Source organism: Myodes glareolus, chromosome 2 (assembly GCF_982192425.1).
Source record: "Myodes glareolus chromosome 2, mMyoGla1.1, whole genome shotgun sequence".
NCBI lineage: Eukaryota > Metazoa > Chordata > Mammalia > Rodentia > Cricetidae > Myodes > Myodes glareolus.
Window position 1 is genome coordinate 39,260,087 of NC_142027.1, and position 22,752 is coordinate 39,282,838.

Consider the following 22,752-nt stretch of genomic DNA (forward strand, 5'->3'; position numbering starts at 1 on the left):
GCTTGCGTGGAATTTTCAGGGTTTCTGTCCTGCCCAGTTCCCACAGTCAATAAGTCCCAAAGAAATCACATACAGGTATTCATTAACTAATAACTGATAGGCCCATTAGCTCAGGCTTTGTATTAACTCTTATAATGTATATTGGCCATTATTCCTGTCTATGTTAGTCATGTGGTTCAGTACTTTATTCAGCAGGGCAGTCACATCTTGCTTCTTCTGTAATCTGGACCATGACTGCAGATGAATGGACTTAATTCTTCCCAGAATTCTACTGTTCTCATTGACCCATCTCTAGTTCCTGTCTGGTTTTCCCACCTACATTTCCTGCCTGGCTACTGACCAATCAACATTTATTTAAAATATAATTGCCATTTTTGGGAATGTGGGCATAGTTTTCCAGGCTACTTCCTGCTGGTTGGGGGCACTGATAATCTTATGGGGACCTAACGAAGATTTAAAATTATGATCAAGTCCTGACTGGAGTATCCTGAAAGGCTTGATCATCTCAGAAAGTAGTCTTGAATCTGTTCTGGATGTAGAACTCTGAAATCTGAGCCATCTGTTCATATTGGAGATTTCTCAGGTGGTCTTCCTTCATCAAACCTGATTTTTTCTTAACTCAGAATAAATTCAGAGCCTCTCATTTTCTGTGGAAACAAAAACAAAACCTCTTCTCCAAGGTAACATACCTTTTGACTTCAATTTTGAAGTCAAGGTATTTTGAAAGTACCTATCCTGTATTAATTCAGCAGCATTAATAAACAAATATCTTTTGGCAACTGTTGCTCCTTCCTCAGCATTCAGACAATTCAAAGAGAACATAATAACATACAATATCCAGACTCTCTGTGTATTTTTCATCTTTATGTGGCTTTATTTCAACCTCTCTTTTATTTTTACTTTTAATTTTTGGCTTTTTGAAACAGGTTCTCTGTGTATCATTGGCTGTCCTGGAACTCCCTCTATAAATCAGATTGTCTTTGAACTCACAGATATCTGCCTGCCTCTTCCTCTCAAGTGTTGGGATTAAAGGTGTGTGCTACCACACCTTGAATTCACAGAGATCTGTCTGCCTCTGTCTCCCAACTGTTGGGATTAAAGATCTGTACCACCAAACCCAACTACTCTCTTTCTTTTTTTATTTTGAGGACTTAGATTACTTTCTTTACTCTCCCAAGTAAATATAAAAATTCTTAACCACAGAAAACCATTTAGAGGTTTTTTTCATCTTTGAATCTATCTTTACTGTATATATCTCTCTTTTTCTGCTCACATGAGTCTTTAATTTGATAAGAAATATGGATAGGATTAAAACTGTGGCTCTGAAGGCTAGATACTCCTCATTCCTTAGCTTTCTGAGATTACAACCTCATGGCTGAGGTAGGAGTCATGTTTTTTGCCACAAGTGTACAGCATTTCAAGGTCCCTTCCAGCAAGCAAGCTGCAGCAATGTGTTTACAAACTACACTCAAATGCTCCATAGCTGGACTACCTGCTTGAAAAAGTCAGAATTTGCCCTGACAGGATGGAGCAAAAAGCAAGCATTTTAAAACAGCATGGCTTTTTTCCTGCTATGGCTAAGAACCCAAAAACATGCAGTCAGAAACATGCAGTCAGCGTTTCATCAACACCATTTAAAAGTTTTGTGGCAGGACCTCTTAAAAGAGCTAAGCAGTATTTGACAGCTAAAGCTGAGTCAGGAAGCCTCTCTTAAGTGAGGTTGCTTGCCCCTAGCAAGCAGAGCCCACCTGAGAGAGTGCTGTTATAAGTAAGCCATGCTTAACTCTATTATTTCATTTAGAATTAGTTCCCAAGGTCTGTCAGTCTTTATGTGGATACAGTTGTCTACATGTTGGGCACCATTCTATGGGTATTCTTGGATTTTGTGATTTTTTTGTTTTTTGTTTTTTGTTTTTTTAAAAAGAGGGTGAATTGGTGTGTGACCATTGTCTGTATTCTGTCAATTATATTTTAAATAAACGCTGATTGGTCAGTAGACAGGCAGGAAGTATAGGCAGGACAACCAGACAGGAAGTAGAGATGGGTCAATGAGACATGGAAAATTCTGGCAAACAGGAAACTCTCTCTGCATTTGTGAGCCCACCACAGGAGAAGCAAGATGTGACTACCTTACTGAACAAGGTACCAAGACCTCTGGCTAACATGTATTAGAATAATGGGCTAATATAAGTTATAAGTTAATAAAAAGTCTGAGCTAAAGGTCAAATCAGTTTTATAACTAATGTATACCACTGTGCAATTTCTTTGGGACTTAATTACTTCAGGAAACGAACAGGACAGAAAAAAACTCAGTCAGCAGTGTGGGATTTATTTTTAGTGTCCGTCTTCAATAATGATCATTGAAGCATGTGTGTGTAGTAGTTGGTATACATGTGTGTATTATTGCTTGAATGTCCTCTCAACTGTTGAAATATTTAAACTTAACTGGAAAGGCAATATTAGTAAGAATGTAGCTAACAGGTATGCTTGTGCACACCTAAAATTCAGGTTAAATTTACCTGTCAGTTTGAAACAGTGTAGAGTTTCCTGGGAAGAGTGTGGTAGCCCACATGTGACTCAATTTCCATCTAAAGAAAATTCTGACTTGAAGAACTTATTTGAGTTTAAGTGTGCCTGCTCTGTTTGTAACATTAAGTGCCATGAGAAACTTCTTATTAAGTCAACGAGAAAGAACATATTATCTATTAATATTTTGCATGGTGTATGGCATATCTAGAGTTAGGAGCTGCTTGCTGCTATCTGAATTCTTGTGAGAGTGGTACCTGATTGGGCTTCCTCCCAAGAACAGAGCAGGGATGCAGTTGGCTGACTGTACTGCTCTTTATTCTGTCTTCTACCTTTAATCTTTATGATAACAAATTTTGACTAAACTCAGGATAGTTGGTATTCACCTTCAGATCACTTACTCTTTCCTGTGTTTTCTGTTTCCATTTCTCTCAATCTGCTATTCCCTTCACCTCACACCCACCTTTCAGGTAGCCCTTGCTGACTCATGTCAGAGTGGCTTCCTACAGAAGAGTATCATCCTAAGAATTTATCCACATGAGGTTTCTGTGTTGGTATGTCTGTGGAGGATTGCCTTAGTTGTTTTTAAAAAAAAGTGTGAGAAGAACCAGTAAACTGTGGGGAACACCAGAGTTTCTAGAGTTAGTGATTTTGGACAATATGAAAAAATAGAAAAATAGCTGAACACAGGCTAGTAAGCATGAAGGTGTTGAGAATCTGTGTATTAAGTTGACTTTGTTCTTTACTGCAGGTGTGCTGTGACCAGTTGGCTGAAGCATGTACCACTTTGATGTTGCTGCTGTGATGTCTTGTAAGCTACACGGGGAGCTATATTCAATCATTACTCTAATAAATGGCTTTAAGAGAGTGGTTCATTATCACAACAAAATGACTTTAATAAGAATACTTAAAATTTCAACTTCTTAGAAATCTGAAACAAAATAGTGCAAGTTCAAGATTAATATGACATTGCTGGTCAGCCTCTTTAACCCTGGATAGCCCTGCAATGCAGTATAAAATAAAAATATCTGAGATTTATCAGAGTAGTAGAGCAGTTTCCCTGCAAAATGCTCTCTGTCCAAATTCTTGGACTATAGTTCTGTTTACTGTTTCTTCAACTTCAATGAAATAACCATTGTGATAATCAGTGCCTAAAATTTTGCAGCACTTCTTCAATTTGGTACACAAAAATGATTTCATAGCAGGATGAAAGAGTTACCTTCTCAGATGAGCATCCTATTCTCAGAAATGACTTATTGAGTCTATTAACTACAAATGAACAAAAGGAATTGACCTGCCTTCTTTGAAATATATCCTTATTTGTTTCTATCAAATGAGAGGCAGGAAATAAATGTATACATAATCCCTAGATTTCAAAGTATTAATGCATAATTAATAGATGCTTAGGAGAACCTACTATGTGAAATAAAGGAGATTATTACATTTAAGATAAAACTATTCAGGACATACTATCATAATCTTAAATGTCATATAGAATAACTGTTTGAAGAAAAGAAGACTAAAGATACAATGCAAAAATAACTGAAGCAATTATTTTGAGGAGTATTTCAATATATTTATAAATATGTCATAAACATAATTACCAAATATTAAGTTTATGTACACTAACATGATATAAAGATATAGAGTGGGTTATTTTATATATAAGGTATAATTGAAAAATTTAGAAGTTTTCTTTTCCATAAAATTACAAGTATAGTAAGTAAATTTAAACACTTCTACAGATGCTCACTACATACATATCATTTTAGTTATTTTAGATAATTTGAGTGTAATCATAAAATAGATACATCTATTTTCCTCAAAAAAAGCTTCCATTATCAATCTATCTTAGCATACTAATAACATTTGTTAAAATGGACAAAAGTATATAGCATCATTTTTACCAATTTTTCCTAATTTACATTAGGATTCAGCCTTGATATTTTATTTTCTACATTTTGTAAAAATGTCAAATACAACAATGGCAGTGAGAGTACCATGCAGTGGGATCAATGGGGGCTGTAGATAAATATCTTAGAAAGTCAGAAATTAATATTCTTTATCACTATCTGGAATCTTAAGCAATTTGTATTTCCTGCATTTGAACAACAGGACTCTGGACGCTGCAACACTCAACTCCAAGAGAGCTGCCACTGCTCCTTTCTGCTGGTTTCAGACCTTCAGTTTTGATCTGAAACTACAAAATACGTCATCAGTTTATTTGTTTTTGAATCCTTTGTACTTGGACAAAAGCATTTATTGCCACCTCTTTGGCATCTTTGGGTATTTGCCCTGCATATCGCCTGTTCTCGAAGAACAGGCTCCAGAAGAACATGAGACAATTCAACCTGATAAATATTCATAGAATTGTTTTTCTTTTTCCTCCAGGGAATACTGACTAATCCACAGGTTAATGATTTACCTGTTATTTGACTGCTCTCATTTGACTCTTGTGAAGAAAGTTTCCATGAAAACCCTTGTGTAAGTGTTTTCATATTTTTAGAGTAAAATCTTTCAAGTAAGATTAATAGAATTTATTGGAGGAGAATATTTTTAGAAGAAACTGCCACCTTGCCATCCCAGGTCACTATACCATTTTTCATTAGTGCAGCAGTGTGTTTCACAGCTCTGTGTTCTGTTAGAGGCATGTAAAATGCCTGCAGAGGCGCAACCTAATCAACATGACTTCTTAACAGTGGGTTTAATTTGAACTTTTCCAATGAGAAGCTAGTGTTTGCGCTTTCTCATTTTTTATTTTCATTTTCGGTGCTATAGAGACACATCTTTTCATATGTGAGTTTGTTCACATTCTTTTGAAACATTTTCATTGTTCATGTTATTCATCCACTTTTTTATATGTAATCTTGTTATATAGGTCCGGGTTGCTTGGAATGCAAGAAACTTCTGTCTTATTCTTCCTGCTTACACCCATTGAGAGAGTTAGAGGTATGTAAAACCTCCTCTATTGTTTAATCCCCTTATTTCTATATTGTATTAGGGTATCAGTTGCTGAGATACCCTGTAAACAGAAACAGTTAGGAGAGACAGGGATTAATTTGAATTACTATGCTGAGTCACAGTCTTTGATGATGGAAATAAGGGAAGGAACTTAGGGCAGGAACCTAGAGGCAGTAGTTTGAACAGAAGACATAAATTATTTATTACTGACTTGCTATCCATCGCTTACCTTGTGTGTTTTCATATACCATTCAGAGCCACTGGATTAGGCTGGAACTTCCTTCTCTGGGATGATCTCTTCCACATCAATAATAATAAAGAATATGCCCTCCCAGGTTTTCTTATAAGCAATGTTATAGAGGAATTTTCTCAATTAAGTTGTCTGCTTTTCAGATATGTCTAAGTTTGCAACCAGTTAAAACAATAATGGAAAAACAGCTAGTACAAACATATGTTATGTGAAAGATTTCTTCCTTTTCTAGGTGTATTCTATGAAATTTATCTTTGTAAATACAAATGTATTTTCTTCCCTGTTTTTGTGAACCTTTATAGAACAAAAAAATTTTCTTATTACTTAAGTTCAACATATCTTTTCTTTCACATACCATTACTTTGTGCTGTATCTAAACACTGATTGTCACACACAAACATAATTGAATTTTCTCTTGTATTATAGTCTAGGAATTTGATGTACTTCACATTAATTCCAATCATTCACTTTTAAATTGGTGTGTAAGTGTCTGAATTTTGACTGGTTATTTCATATCAGAGTACAAGTATCCTAGTAGCCTAGTTTTATTTGTTGAAAGCAAAATCTCTTTGGAAATTTGCTGTCTTTATTCTATCTTAGCCATCAGTCATATATATTTTCATTTATATTTCTGAACACTGTTCTGCTTTGATTTGATTTGATCAATATTGATTTATTTGTTTGTCTGACAATTGGACTTTTTAAGTCTCAAATTCAGACACTATCAGTACCCTAATTTGACATTTTTGTGTTAGTTTGATATTATTTAACAATTATTAGTCAAATAATATCTCTTATTTAAATTTGAAAATATGTTTATTTAAAAACTTCTTTACTCATTTTTCGGGGATATGCTGGTTTAGCAGATAATACAGAGGCAAATTTGCATACTCTGGTGTATTCAGTCTCTTTTCAGAGAATGATGAACTATCTCTCTGTTCAAACAATTATTTAACATATTAGGTTCTCACAAGGATTTCGTACATTTGACTATATTTCACATTATATTTCAATGCCATTTTGTTAGCATTAGGATAAATGGTATTTTTAAATTTAGTGTCACATTATACTTCTTCATTACTGGTAAACAGGAAATTTTATTGGCTTGTATGGATTAACTTCACACCTGCCAACCACTACATTCAGTAATGAATGAGGATATTCTGGAGATTTTAGTTTACTTTTAGGTAAACAATCATCTCACCCATGGACAGAGTTTTCTATCTTTGTTTTCAATACATTCTGATTTCTACCCTTTTCCTTTTCCATTATATTACTGATGACTTTTACATTGAAGGAGCAAAGTTGAAGGAGCTGATGTGTGTATATCATTTCTGAAGTTAGTAATGAAGCTTCAAGTGCTTACTATTATACATAAGTAAGTCTGTAATCAGTAAGTTCCACTCAGGATACTCCTCAGATCCAGGCAAACCTTGGAGGTACTGTGCCTAACTCCTCTTAAAAAATGTCATTGCTGAAAGTATTTATAATAAATGGGCACTGTACTTTGTCAAATATATTTTGTCATGATCAAGTGACATTTTTCCTATGTTTCAGTGATAGAAAAGATTAATGAATTTTCAACTGTTCAACTAGCCTTCCATGACTTCAATAAATCAAGTTAATCACTCTGTATAATTGTTCATGTATTTCACACATGTAGAACATTCATTCCATGTGACCAACGATACTAAGTGTTTAAACAAAACAACTGCTCATATAATGAATTGTAGTATATGACAGAGGCATTATTTCTTTTTGTACGTGACCACCTATGATGAGAAATGGCTCAAGACCTTGCATAATTTCTTTATTTAAGTACAACACCACACAGAAACACCCATGTATACATTGTGCTAAAGCAACTCCTGGGTATTTTTATCTCAAAAAGGTAATTATAATATTAACTACATGCTCCTTTTTACCACAGAGATATTTATACACATATGCACCACTCTACTTTATGTTACTCTCCTTATTTTGAATAAAGTATATTATGAAAAGGACAATCTTCTTTATGCAGAAATCAGAGATGAATGCAGATATCTGTGTCTTTTCAATATGCTTCAGTAAATGAATGTTTAGTATGTTGTCTCAACAGGGTGCTAACACCACTCTGTCAGAGTCTCAGTGTAAACAGCAGAAGAGAAAGAGTGTAAGAGCCAGAAGATAGTGAGGAGTGATGCACAACACGATCTTCATAGCATTACACAGCATATGAGAACATGACAAGCACACAACGCAATACCAAGTGCCACAGAAGCTGTGGTTGCTGGCAATAGGCCTGAATAAGATTGGACCTGGCATTAGATTTAGAAAGTGGTCTCCTCTGCCAATACATTCAAATGTACTTCCAAGTTTCTCTTCTATGAAGTTCAGTGTGGTTGTTTGGCTTTGTGTTGAGGTCTTTGATCCATATGGACTTGAGTTTTATACATAGTGATAGACATGGATCTATTTTCATTCTTCTACATGTTACTATCCAGTAATGCCAGCACCATTTGTTAAATATTGGTTTTTTTTTCAATTGTATATTTTTTGCTGTTTTGTCAAAACTCAAGTCTTTTTAGGTGTGTTGATTAATATCTGGGTCTTCCATTTGGGTTCATTGTCCTTCCTGTTTTTATGGCAATACCAGGCTGTTTTCAGAACTATAGCTTGGTAGTAGAGTTGACGTCAGGAATTATGATGTCTCCAGAATGCCTTTATTGTACATAATTGTTTTGGGCAATCCTGGGTTTTCTTGCATTTCTATATGAAGTTGAGTACTGTTCTCTTGAGGTCTGTGAAGAATTTTGCTGGGCTCATTGTAAGGGGCCTCCAGGACTTCGCCATGGCGAAATGGTGCCAGAGGTCCTGCAGCTTGGAGGTAAACAGATCCTTTTGATGTTGCTGCACGAGCCAGCAGCAACAGCCAGAGCGCCTTGGGCTTGTATTTTGCATAACTGAGCCTTGGTTCCCTAGCCTATCCCAAAATCCCGGGCTCCAGCGGAATGGTATTAACCAATCAGTATCCGAGCCGCTCCACCCTAGAAAAGCAGCTGCCGCCGGCTTGTCTCTCTCTCGTCACCCATTCCCCCTTAAACCGAGTGCGCCAATAAAGTTGTGATTTGGGAAGGATTCTCGATTTCGTGGTCGTCCCTGCTTGCTGGTCAAGGGGTGCATCTCACAGGTTATGATGGGCATTGCTTTGAATTTGTAGTTTGCTCTTAGAACAATTTCCATTTTTACTGCTAATTCTACCTTTCCAAGATCATGGAAAGTCTTTCCACTATCTGGTGTCTTCTTCAATTTCTTTCTTCAAAGATTTAAAGTTCTTGTTGTACTTATACTTGTTTGGTTAGAGTTACTCCAAGATATATTATGCTATTTGTGGCTATTGTGAAGGGTAAGGCTTTTCTCAACCTAAATGCTCCTCGACAATGAATGGATAATGAAAATGTGGTACATTTACACAAGGGACTACTACACAGCCGAAAAAAAATTCAGCTAAATGGATGAATCTAGAAAACATCGTCTTGAGTGAGATACCTATGACCTAGAAAGATAAATATCATTTGTATTTACTTATAAAAGGCTTGTAGACATAAAGCAAAGAAAACCATCCTGCAATTAAGAATCCCAAAGAACCTAAACAAAAATGAGGACGTAAGAGATACATACCCAGATCTAATCTACATGGGAAATAAAGACAAGATCTCCTGAATAAATTTGGAACATGAAGACCATGGGAGAGGTTGAAGCAGAAGGGAAAAGAAGGGAGGGTAGTAGAGAAAAATGTATAGCTCAGAAAAATCAATAAAATTTTAACAAATTAAAGAGAATAACTTTTGAGCTAGGAATGTAGAACTTGGAATAGTAGGAGCTTGATTCAGTTCACAAACCTACAAAAGGAAGATAGTTGATCTTTTCTTGGGGTAAGTTATGATAAAAATGTGTTTCAAACAATAACTTCCTCTACATAATTCAAGATTTTTGGAAAATTAGAGATATTTATAGTATTCCTAGATTATTCTTTCTATTCTCATAAGGTGAAGCTACTTTTTAAATTTTTGACATTATAAAGTTATTTGCCTCTTACTTATTTTAGTTGAAAATGTATTAATTTTTTTTTGCAAAGTACGAAATTTTGTTCAAAACAAAAAGGTAGTATAGAACACAAAGAAAGAATGTCATTAGAATAGTGACAATGGGCCACATGAGTAAAGGTACTCAAAGACATCAAAACCAGGTGTGTGGTGGTCTATACTGCTAATTCCATAATCCAGGAGGTAAAGGCAGGCAGATTTCTGTAAGATTTCTGAAGATTTGGATTACATACTGGGTCCTGGGACAGCTTGAGATCTATAGTAAGATTCTGTCTCATAAAAAACCAAATGAACAAAATGACCATGTTCTGGTTTAATTTTTTTCCTCTATTTGTGAATTTATTTGCAATTCTACTTTTACTTAATTATTTCTTGTAAATTGAGAGTGACTTTCTTCTACATTTTTATTTCCTCGAAAGCACACAAAGTTGAATTAATTATTTTTTGTCATTGGTAATTTAGTTACTAGAAGTAAAGATATGGACCAAATTTAACATATTTCAAAGATTTTGGCAAATTATGCATTCAGTTTTTCAAACTAAAAATAACATTGTTTTTCCCAGATTTCTTGTTTATTCTTTGTATGATACGTAGAATTGTGTTATCAAACTCCTAACATTACTTTTTAAATTCCGTGCTATTAATTTATAAACTGATTTCATTTAGGACTAAAAAACAACATTTTAGAATTTTATTTTTTTTGTATTTCCCAAGGACCTGACTGTATCTTTTAGTGAATGTTGTATGTGAACTTGAGAAGAGTATAATCGCTGATATCTGGACATAGTATATAAATGTCAATAATACACAAGTGTTTGAGAGTGTTCATATATCCTTAAATATTTTCAGTTTGCTACATCTCATGTTTTACTGTGAGTAATTAAAGACTGAAAATATAATAATGTGCTTATCAATTTCTTCTAGCCATTTTATCACTTTTTACCTGATGAGTTTAGAGTTCCTTTGTACACACATACATACTAAACATTTTTATGGCTTTATAAAAAAATTGAGGCATTTATCGTCAAGTAACAGATCATTTTAGTCATTGCAACTTCTCTTGATTTGAACACTATCTGAAATAAATATAACTTTTATAGATATATACTTAGCACAGTATAGTACAACCCAATAAGGTGTACCCACATGTATCTATGCATCTCTTTGGGTTGATACCTTGCTCAGCCTAGATATGGTAGGGAGGGCCTTAGACCTTCCCCAAAGCAAAGTGCCTTACCCTCTTGTAGGAGTAGATTGGGGATGTAGAGTAGGTGGAAGAAATGGGACAAGGGGGAGCGAGGAGAAACTGGGATTGGTATGTAAACTGAAAAAGATAGTTTGTTTTCTTTTTAAAAATAATAAAAATGTAAAATGATATTTCACTAACTTGGATATCCTTAATCAAATTATTTGATCAGTTAGAAAATAACCTTCAAAATGATTCTTGATAAAACAGAAACATATATATTTATATGATAGATATAATTAAAATAAAGCGATGTAGTGTGTGTGTGTGTGTGTGTGTGTCTAAATGGACAATGGCCTCCATTAGAGCATAGGTGTGAAAGCTAGGTCCCCATATGTGACACCACTTAGGAAAGATTTTAGGATATGGCCTTATTGAGGGATTTGTGATACTGGGAGTGTTCTTTGAGGTTTCAAAAGCTCATGATAAGACTTTTCCCCCAGCCACTCTCTCTCTCCCTTTCTTTACACCATGATGAACATGGATTAGGTCACTAAACTGTAAACAAGCCCTGAATTAATGCCCTCTTCCATATGACTGTCATTTCTTGGTCATGTCATTTCTTCACATGTCATTTCTTCACAGCAATGGAACAACAACTAATACAATTCCAAATACAGAAACTGCTATTGAAATGGTCATTCTCATCTATTGGGTTATTATTTTGTGAGAAGAAGGACTGAATCATTGATGTGTGCTACTATTGGGGTGTACTTACAAAATTCTTTCCTTCAGTGAGTGAATGTTTGTCATAAAGCCCCACATAATTACAAACTGTGTCATCAGAAATATCCAGATTATGCAAATCCATAGAAGCAACCAAGGATCATGCTAGTGGTTGCTAGTAACTCAGAGACATGGGGTATAATAGAAGGTTAGGCTTTTGTCAATTAATGTGTGGAAATTGATTGTGTTGACATATGTAGATATATGTCTACTAAAAGCTACTAAATTATACAATTTAAATAGAAGTGTATAACCCTGTTAAACCTGATAAAGCTGTGACTAATACAAAAACAGCACAAATACACAAACTTTGGAAGGTATGGAAGGAGAATGTATCTAAGAGGAGATGAGACACATGAATATAATCAAAACATGGCATACAATTCTCAAAGAACTAATAAAGCATCCAATTCTTTTATCACTTTGTCTTCCAGGTATATAGCAAATTTTCCCCTATTAACCTATCGAAGTCTATTGAGCTTTTAGATATAAAACACTGTGCAGAAACTTCAAATGACGGAGTGTTTTTAAGTTTATGTCTTGGGATTGCCAAAGCTCAGATTCTTTCAATTCAACAAATAGAGCTTAGATATCTGTATGTTGCGCTGGATTCTGTTCTGTCTGTTTTGTTTTCTATGTCCCTGTCATTGCCTTTCGGTGTCAATTTCGTATATGTCGAATTTCTTGTAGCTTCTATAACTTCTTAAATCTAAACACAATTTTTCCATTTTTCAGCTTTATACTTGTTTAAAAAGTTTTAAGCATTTTACATTCAGAACCAAGGATAGAACATTCCCTCTAATATTTAGTTCAAAATTCAAAACATCCCAGTTTCAAAAGATGTGATGAAGTCATCTATAAATGTTTATTCCCTCTTCAAATATCAATCTTTACTAAAATAATGTTTCTTTAATTTAATTTTCCTTTCCTGTGCATCTCTGAAAAGAATGTCCTTCATTTCAATTATTAATACATTTCAGTATCTGAAACACATCCTAATTCCAACTAATAATTTCAGATATTATAATCTTTATGGATATTCAGTACATGACGCTCTATTCTGCTTGCTAGTTAAAATCAAACTGAATATACCAGACAAAACTGAAATGCTTATGAAGTTTTAAATTAAAATAAAACTATTAATTTATATGTTCACACATATATCAACAATACTAAAATACTGTTTGATAAGTGATTTAAAGTTTATTTTAAAAACCAACAGTACAGGTTGCTTATAGTTTATAGGAACTATAAGGACATTAACATTAAGTCAATAATTTTAAAGAAGTAATATTTGAATTACCCCTACTCATTTTTCTTCAAAAATGTATTTTTCAAAAAGATCATGATAAAGCTTTATATATTTTGACATATTTAGTAATATTAATTTCTTATACTCATTTAGTTTTCTAACCAATGATGTATTTATTGAGAAAAATATTTTGACATTCATGTAATTCGCTGGTATATAACCAATAATCATCAATATTTCTATGTTTTAAGTTTTATAAGACTACTGATTCATTTTGATTTGAATTATTATTGTCTGAAAATAAATCTAAAGAGAATAACCAAATCTCTGCCTCTATGTATGTATGCACACACACACATATGCATGTATATATATCAATTGTTCAATCTAAATGAATAATAACACAACTTATAAGATATGATAATATCAGTAAGCTATATTAAATACCTTCATTGTATGTTAATAACTACTTTCTGTGAATATAATGCAATTAGAATATTATAAATTGCAATAAAATTTTTGGTCCTGTTTTTTGGAATAGGGTCATTTGCAGCCCTGACTATCCTGGAACTCTCTGTTTATACCAAGGTACCTCTATTTATACACAGGCATCCTCTTACCTCTATCTTCTCATGACATGACTAAGGGGTATGCAAACATGCATGTAACTGAATACAATTTATTATCTCATCTTATTTTGCTTAACTACAATTGAAACTAAAGAAAACAAAATCCAAAATTAAAGTTCCAGTCAATTGAATGACAAGTCTTTTGTTCTGGTATTCAGAGCTTTAACTTTTTTTATATGTTCTGCACTAGGAAAAGAAAAGTTTGTGTTTTGCTACTCCACAAAGAAGCAATGCTCATAAATTCACGTGATTCTATCACGCTGCAATGCCTTCATGTCAAAATACACTCAGTTTCAGGACTATGATCTCAACATACAAGATTGGAGAAATATTATACATTCCATCATAAAAGCACCTAGAAATTTGACGGTTTAAAATGTGTCATATACAATTCTCTATTTCCTTTATTTTCAACAATTAAATGACTCATTTCTTTAAAATAATTTCTTTCATGAGCAACCTTTAATATATAAAACACTATATCATTATTAAAATATGCTTTATGTTTTAAACTCATCAGATCAAGTATGATTTGTCAAAAATAATTTGACTGTAAATGTGTAGTTTTTATATTTGGGATAATAGTTATACATAATGTGGTGTCATTAAAAATTGACAAATTTGAAATCTAATTTTTAACTAAGTTCAAATTATAAATAAATTTATTGGCTGAACTTAAAGTTAATTGAAGGAAACAAAATTTAAAAAAAAAACAAGGAAACAAAGATATTAAATACATTCACAAGATCTTCCCAGGTTTAAACAGTCAAATCCTTAATTAAGAAGGATATAAAATGATACCCCTAACCCAGAAACTGTTTCCTACCATGAAATGGAAAATCACTCCCCCCGCCCCATTGGAGAGTCAATGGGTATATTATCCAACGTCTCAGGTTAGGTCTTATGCCCATGACCAGTTGTTCAAGAAAGATGAACTGTGTAGGGTGGATGCTGTTGTTTTCTTTTTCTTTATTTTTATCCTACTAGGTTTTCTGCTAAAAAAAAAATAGAGAAAAAAAACCATGAAGTTTCATAAATATAAGGAGGTTAAGATTATCATGTAGGAGTTTTGGAAAGAGAAAGAGTATTAATAAAATATATTGTATGAAAAATGAAAATAATTAAAATTAGTTCTGTCTGTTTTGTTTCTGTTTAATGTCATAACAATTCTAAGGATTATGTCCTAACTACAAGTAACTAAGATATATAATAATATAACTAACACAACAGTCATATCAAGTGCTCTATCACTCAAATGACATGCTTTAAACAAAACTTTTGAAGAATGCTTTAACTAAGTATTTTTATAAGTTATCCTTGTTTGGAGAATATACAAATTTACACCTGATGAGGTTTCATTAATTTTTAAAATAACAATGCTAAACCTTGGGAGGCCTATTGAGGTATGCTATTAAGGATTTTTAATACTTCTTGATTGGAAATTCATATCCCAAGATGTACGAATCTGAAATCTTTTAACTCATAGTATTTGGGACACTGTTTCTTCATTTCCCATAACTTTCTTATTCTGCTTTTTGAGCTTTCTGTCTGTGTTCACTTAGGAATCAAACGTGTGTTTTCATCACAAACTTAGGAAACTCAATTTAGAACTTTCTATTTAGCAACCTTCAAGGTTCTAAGCCTTCAATCTGCATCGTATAATTATCTGTCGCTTCAGAAAGTATTAGCCAACATCAAATGCAAAGGCACATGTATTATTGCTGATTGTCATTCTATCACATTAGCTTTTTGTATATCTGTAAGCTTAATTGTTGTTGACAGTGTTAAATTGAGATTTGACCTATAGCTGCAGCAGTCGTACATTTAAAGGTAAGCTTAGTTTTCAACAATAGATTTTTGAGTACTTCACCTAAAGAATGTGTATCTAATATCCTTTGAATCCATGGTTTCTTGTGTGAGACAACATGCAGCTAATATAGCAGGCATGCAATTGCTTTTCAGTTGCAAATGTACTTAACTCTTTGTAAGTTTAAACTTTACCCAAAGTCTAGTTTAAACCAAGCAAAGGGAATAAAAAAATGTATGAGACAGGTGCTCTCTAAAAAAATAAAATTTTTATATCCAAGTGTATAATAATCCTCAAAAGGTAAGAAAAGTTATTTCTCATTAATAGATAAAATTTTCTAAGAGTTAATAGTTTTTATAGGTTAAGAATATCTAAATGAGCTAATCCTAAATCTCAACAACAAATATATATGTAATATAGTTTCTGTATCACTTCTAAAATTAGTATTGTTCAAATTAGGAATATAATATGTTACATATTTTTTGTAGTCTTATATTGTGAACATCATTTATTCAGTGTCTTGGAAAGACATAGGTATACCTATGAATATTCAATCCCAGAATTAAATTAAAATTCCCAAGTATCTTCCTAGTTTACCCTAAATATTCTTTTACATTTTACCTGTTTTCTACTTTACTGTTCTGATGCTGTGCTAAAAGGTGACCAAAGTGCCTTGTTGGTGTTACAATTCAAAGACTCACAATGCATTACCGAGGGAAATCAGGGCAGGAACTGAAGGTAAGAAATGAACAGTAGAAACAGTAACAGAGACCTGGGAGGACAGTTATTTACAACTCACTAACTTGTCTTTATCATTCATGTTTCTTGCAATTATTACACCCACTCTCTTGGGGACAACAATATGCAGAGTGGACCGGGAACTCTGATATCTCAGCCTCAAGCATGAATTATGAAATTACCCCACTTGGATGCCAAGAGGACAATCTAAGAGAGAAACTTCCTCATTTGGGTTTTTTCTTCCCAGGCACATTGGGGTTTCTCTCAACTTGACAATACATATTTGTATTAAACTTATATAGTATCAGAACACACAGAAAGCAAATCAATGAAATCAAACTGTGTATTTCTTTTTTCGATACAATATTGGCCATGAAAATATTAATTCAACTTATAAAAATTATACTGTGCACTAATAGATATTTGAGAATCACATAAAAATTTTCTAAACTACTTCTATAAAACTTGTGGTCTTCAAGCTAAAAAGTTAACTAGAATCAGCTTAACTGTGACTTTGTGTTTAAATACTAATTCCTAGGAAAATCAGTATCCTTGCCTTTTCAGGTAGCTTTCCTCTATAAATCCAAACATGGTCTTATGAACTACAATCTCCTTGCCAACATGATTTTTCTCTGAAGCTACAAAAAGGTTTATAAATGTAGGATTATTGAAGGGATAAAGACATGAACTAAATGTCAATCCCAGTACTGATTCCCTGGTCCAAAAGCAGAAATCAACAGCTGGGGTAAAAATGTTGCTTGCACATGGTTGCGAGGCATGGATTTGTTCTTTGGGAACAGCAAAATATGGATTTCCCAAAACTAGCAAGTATATGAAAGCTTTTTTAAATAGCCCAGTAACAGGCCCTAACTTGCGTTTAACAGAAAACCTCTTACTAAGTCCAGAATATTCACATGAAAAAACAAAAAGTTTCTATCTTTCTTTGTCTTTCTGTCTTTCTGTCTTTCTGTCTTTCTGTCTTTCTTTCTTTCTTTCTTTCTTTCTTTTCATTAGAATGTTTTTACAATGATTAGCAAAGATTTCGATGTAAGAATGATTAATGCACACTCTTTACTATAGCTTAAATTCTTAGCTGGGATCACCCATGTGGATTACAGGGAATTTCTGAGTGTCGAGTTTCTAACTAACCTCATAATGTCTCCCTTTATCAAGATATCTCTTTTTCTGTTGTCCATCTCTATTCTTCCTCCAATTCGACCTTTCTTTCCTGAATACTCAGGATCTCATTGCCACTCCCTTCCCGCTCTCGCCCCTCCCCTCCATGCTCTCACTTACTCAGGAGATCTTGTCTATTTCCCCTTCCCATGGATGTCCATGTCTGTCTCTCTTAGAGTCCGCATTGTTTCCTGCCTTCTCTGGGGAGCTGATCCCAGCAAATAGGAGCTCAGACTCTGGACTGGCAGCTGGGGAACCTGCATAGGACTGGACTAGGCTCTCTGTATGTGGATGACAATTGTGTGGCGTGGGTAGTTTATGGGGACACTGGCAGCGGAATCAGTATTTATCCCTGGCGTATGAACTGGATTTTTCGACTCCATTCTCTATGGAGGGATACTTTGCTCAGCCTAGATTCAGTAGATACAGGGGAGTGTGGGGTTGGCAAGGGCCTTGGTCCTGTCTCAAGTGACAGACTTTGTTGACTCCTCATGGGAGGCCTCAAATTCTCTGAAGAATGTATGGGGGTGGGGTGTGATGAAGGTGGGTGGAACAGGAGGAGCAGGAATTGAGATTGGTATGTAAAAGAAAAAAAGTAATTTTAAAAGTAAAATAAAAGGATGTTTAATGTTCATCCTAGTTAATACAGCAAAAACATTAGTCATTTTACTCTCATTTTTGAAAGTTTTGTACATGCATACTATATTTACACTATTTCTATATCTCCCTCTCCCCTCTCCAATTTCTGCTGTTTCTTCCATCACTCTGAATTCATGATCTTGCCTTCTTTTAATCATTATAAATAGAGATAAAATACTGAGTCAATGCAGTATTCCTCACCTTATCATGTATTAGAGATGACCATTCAGGAAGACATTTCTGAATTAATCTGTTTTCCCTTCTTTCCACAAGCAATGACTATATTTGCAGAACTGTAGCTTCAATTTACAATGCCATGCAAAATAAACAAACATCTTTAAGGTTTACTAAAATAAAAGTTTCTGTGTATTTTAGTATAGTTATAAAATAAACTTTTACATATTTTCATGTTTGATCCTTTTCTGATGGAGAGTATGAAAAACAAAAGGTTTGTAATTTTTGATATTTTTCTTTAAAAGTACACAATGGTGTTTTTGATATGGATTATGTTGTTTAAGAAAATAACTAATGAATATATACAAAACTGCAAATATAAACAGGACATATCCATTTTCACTGGAAAATACATTTTGTTCATTCTTCCCAAAGCCTGAAATTGACTATCTGCATTTAATTTAAGAGTTTCACAGTTATTTTAATCTATACTTCACTTTGGTTTTGATAGATAAGGAAGCTGAATTTTCTTGTCAATTATCTGTTGAGCCTCAAAAATATATAAACAATAAAACTGGTACAAATTTAATAAACTATTACATCTATAATCACTAATTTTCTTACTATCAATTTTTTTATCCAACTTAGAACTTAGATATAATAAGATAAATGCAGCTACTTATTCAAAAGTGCTCATCACAGAATTCTCAGAATAATAAGATTTACAGTGATACTCAAAATATACCTTAAAATTATCCAAATAATTAATATTTTAAACCCATATAAATATATATTGCATGATTTATATATAAATTTGGAGGCTATTTATTATGGGAGTGTATCAGTGAATATACCTCAGTTGAGAACAGAGAGGTGAATTAGAGGATCAGAAATAGTACTAAAGGATGGATAGAAAATGACTAAAAATATTTAACTGGTATGTTCAGCATCATGAGTGTGTTTGAGCCTCACATCTCTCAGTTAGGGTAGATACATAATATTAACATCAGCTGAAAATCTGTTTTGAGGGTTATTTCAGGTAGAAATGTGGGATGATAGAAAAACATACTACTATTTTTAAAGCAATAAATTAATAATAATGAAACACTTGAATAAATGATTAAAATTGATACTGTTATCCAAAGCTGTATTAATATTTCATAATATAATTTTCTTATGGCAACTTAAGCAGTTTGTCTTCTCAAAAAAGGAATATGTACAGCTAGTGAAACATTTGAATCACAGCATAGCCACCCACAGAATTACTTGAACATTTTCTACCATTCTTTAGTCTCTCTGGACTGGAAGTATTTTTTGAATCTTTTTAATCTTTGAGATCATAATTCAATGTTTTAGATTTGAATATCTAATAATATGCTGTAAGTTAAACAATAGTAAATGTTATCATGTAAGAGTTGAATGAACTGGCCATCAGGTGGAATCTATTGGCCATGCTAGAAGTGAGTAACTTAAAAGGTAAAAATGAAAGAGAAGCAAAAATGGCTTCTTTTCAAATTTGATTTGAACTCCTAGAATTAGAGATTTGTAACATTGTATATATTTTCATGTGCAACTTCAATTGTTTAAAGCCTTTATTCATCTCTAATTCATTGATGCTTCATTTTATTTTAATGTTCACAGGCTTAAGTATACCTAGTCATAGTCAATGTTCATACGACATCTCAATCTTATATATATATATATGTATATATATATGTGTGTATGTGTGTATATGTATAATATATTAAATGACTTATTATTTGATCATGAATTTTCTATCATAAAATTTTAAAACCATATTTGAGTCTCACTTGAGTAAAGGAATTATAACTAAGGATGTTGATACTCTGCAACATGTAAATGTCAGAGTCCCATTTTCTTTTTCAAAGTATATCAACTTTATCCAGTATAAAGCAGTCTTTGTTGCTGAGTTACAAGTGTAAGCATTTATTTTAATTATATATTGATGTTTTATTGCTCTTCCAATGGAGATCATGTTTTACAGTTATGAAACTCATTCCTAGAGAAACCAGTTCACCAAAATGAATACTTGACAAAAGTGAAATGACTGCTTACAAGATATCTACTATGATCTCCTTCTCATGTTTTCAAGATATTCTAAAGCTGAGTTTATCTTTGCAATAAGCACTTACATGGGACAGTAGCGACCTACTGGTATCAAGAGCTTAAGTGGAGAGTATCAGGGACTCACTTGCAGAGGCAGAAAATGAACACAAGCAGGTAAACTTCTCTACTAAGCTGTCTGTAAAGAGTCAAACGTGTTAGACTCGAATTACATGGCTCATGACTTGCAAGGAGAGGATAAACCCTTCTTATATTTTCAACAGAAAGTGGCGATAACATATTATCTGATATTGGAAAGCATTTCCAGGACTTCAGAAAATACTGCAAGCTGACAAATTGAGGAAAATGCTAAAGAAAGGAAAGTAGATACTTTTTTGCCACAGTAAAGATTGATATTTGTGCTTTAGTTATTAATTAAACGAATAAAATCAAAATAAGGATGTGAATCAAGAGCAAAGAACAGGGTTGACTCTGTTATTTCCCAAAAAAATGATATTCTGCTTAGAAACACCTTTTTAAATATTTTTGTTTCTCTCATATCAAAAACATCACACTCTTGTATTATCTTCTTCCTCAGCTGATCACATGGTTCATCCACAGTTATAGAGAGGAATAGTACTGTAAGTAGTATTTTTGAGAGTAAGAAATCTGAGACTGATTATTCTATGATGTGATAAACTCAGAACAGAATCTCTGCTCTATAATTATCTGCTTGTGTATACATAAATTGTAAGATACATAAAGCCTTGTTAAATATCTACTGTACAATATTCTTTTAGTAACTATTCGTTGCAATATATTTTGCTTATAATACATGCACATATATAATGTACAAACACATATACACAAATATTTTTGTTGTTTCTGTAAATAATAAAGAATACGTTTTAATTTATTTGTAGGGCTAGAAATAAGTCACTCCTTAGCTCTGAAGCTATTATTTTCAGAGAAGAACAATTTAAAATATTTAAATTTTAGACACCTTAAGAGACAAGGTATTCCCATCAATACATTCTATGATGTTTGAATTGATGACATGCTTATCAGTGACTAGGATTAACTTCTATTCTGTTTCATTTTATTTAATCACGTGCAAGTGACTTCTCTGTGTTGATTCTCCTGCAAGTCACATGGTTGTCAAATGCCTCCATCCTTGGAATAATTGGGACACTTAGACAACATTTTCTGAAATCTATCTATCATCTATCTATCTATCTATCTATCTATCTATCTATCTATCTATCTATCTATCTATCATCTATCCATTTCTTTCTTTCTTTCTTTCTTTCTTTCTTTCTTTCTGTCTGTCTGTCTGTCTGTCTGTCTGTCTGTCTGTCTGTCTGTCTTTCTTTCTATTCATTTTTAAGTTTGAAGGACTTACTTTGGTTCACAGTTTCTGTGGCTTCAGTCCATGGAGTTTGACCCTACCTTCTTGTACAGACATCATAATGGTCAGAGTTTTATCCAATAAATGTCAGGATGTAGAGACAGAGGACAATGTATGCCCTGCAGTGGTAGACTTCATAGGACATGCTTCTCCAGATATGTCATTCACAACCAAAATTGCACAAACTCCCACAGAAATGCCAATATCAGGAAACAAAAAATTCAATGCATGACCCTGTTTGTGGTAACCTATTATGTTTATATTTGTTTTTATCATTGTTCTCAAACCCATTAAAGACTGGGAGTGAATCAGAAAGGTTTTTCTGGGTGGCAATTGGGGAACTTGAAGTCCAGAAAATGGATATCAACTTAGTTCTGCTTTTGAAATTACTCTACCATCAAAATATCCTCTCTAAAAGGATTCACTTGTAGCTGGGTACTACTGGGCTTAAAGGGTAGCAAAAAGATTTAATGATAAGTATTGGATTTCACAAATCAAGATGGCCTGTGGGAGGGATGGATGCTCAATGATATACAAACAATTGGCTTTGAGACTCTTCTCAGAGGCCATTTTTTTCCTCTCAGTTGGGTGATTTTAATACAATGACATCATTTCTCCTTTCCTCATCATCCCTACAATCCTCCCATATATCTCTCATCACAGTTATTCATTTTTAAGAGAATCAGCTTTATTTTTTAACTTTTCTCTGTATGATACACATACTAAGATTGTATCAATTATTTTTAAGTGGATATCAGGATTGATATCAAAAGTGAACATATTTGTAGACAGGGCTTGAAGAAAGTAATCAATGTTAGGTGAGTTCATAAAAATATTTATCCAAATCACATTGATTCATGTGCCTATAAAGAGAGGAAGTTATCTCAGAAACAATCTAAGACCAAATGAGGATATGGCAGGTAAGTATTGTCAAGACAGGAAGAAAAAGAACAGCTTTCTGGTCTCTTGAGAGTTCATTTTTTACCTCCAAAACTCTGAAGAAATATTCTACTTTGCTTAATATACAGCCTGTAGTCTTATAGAATTTAAGAAGACTTATATGACTAT

General features: G+C 33.3%; 1 long non-coding RNA gene across 1 annotated transcript in view; it reads left to right on the top strand.

Annotated features, from left to right (window-relative positions):
* The first annotated feature begins 4,922 nt into the window (after nucleotides 1-4,922).
* Nucleotides 4,923-22,752, top strand: part of LOC125392956 (uncharacterized) — a 48,244-nt gene continuing 30,414 nt past the window's right edge. Inside the window, exons 1-2 of the long non-coding RNA XR_007229654.3 lie at nucleotides 4,923-5,010; nucleotides 5,405-5,475. This is a non-coding gene — a long non-coding RNA (uncharacterized LOC125392956). The remainder of the gene's footprint in view (nucleotides 5,011-5,404; nucleotides 5,476-22,752) is intronic.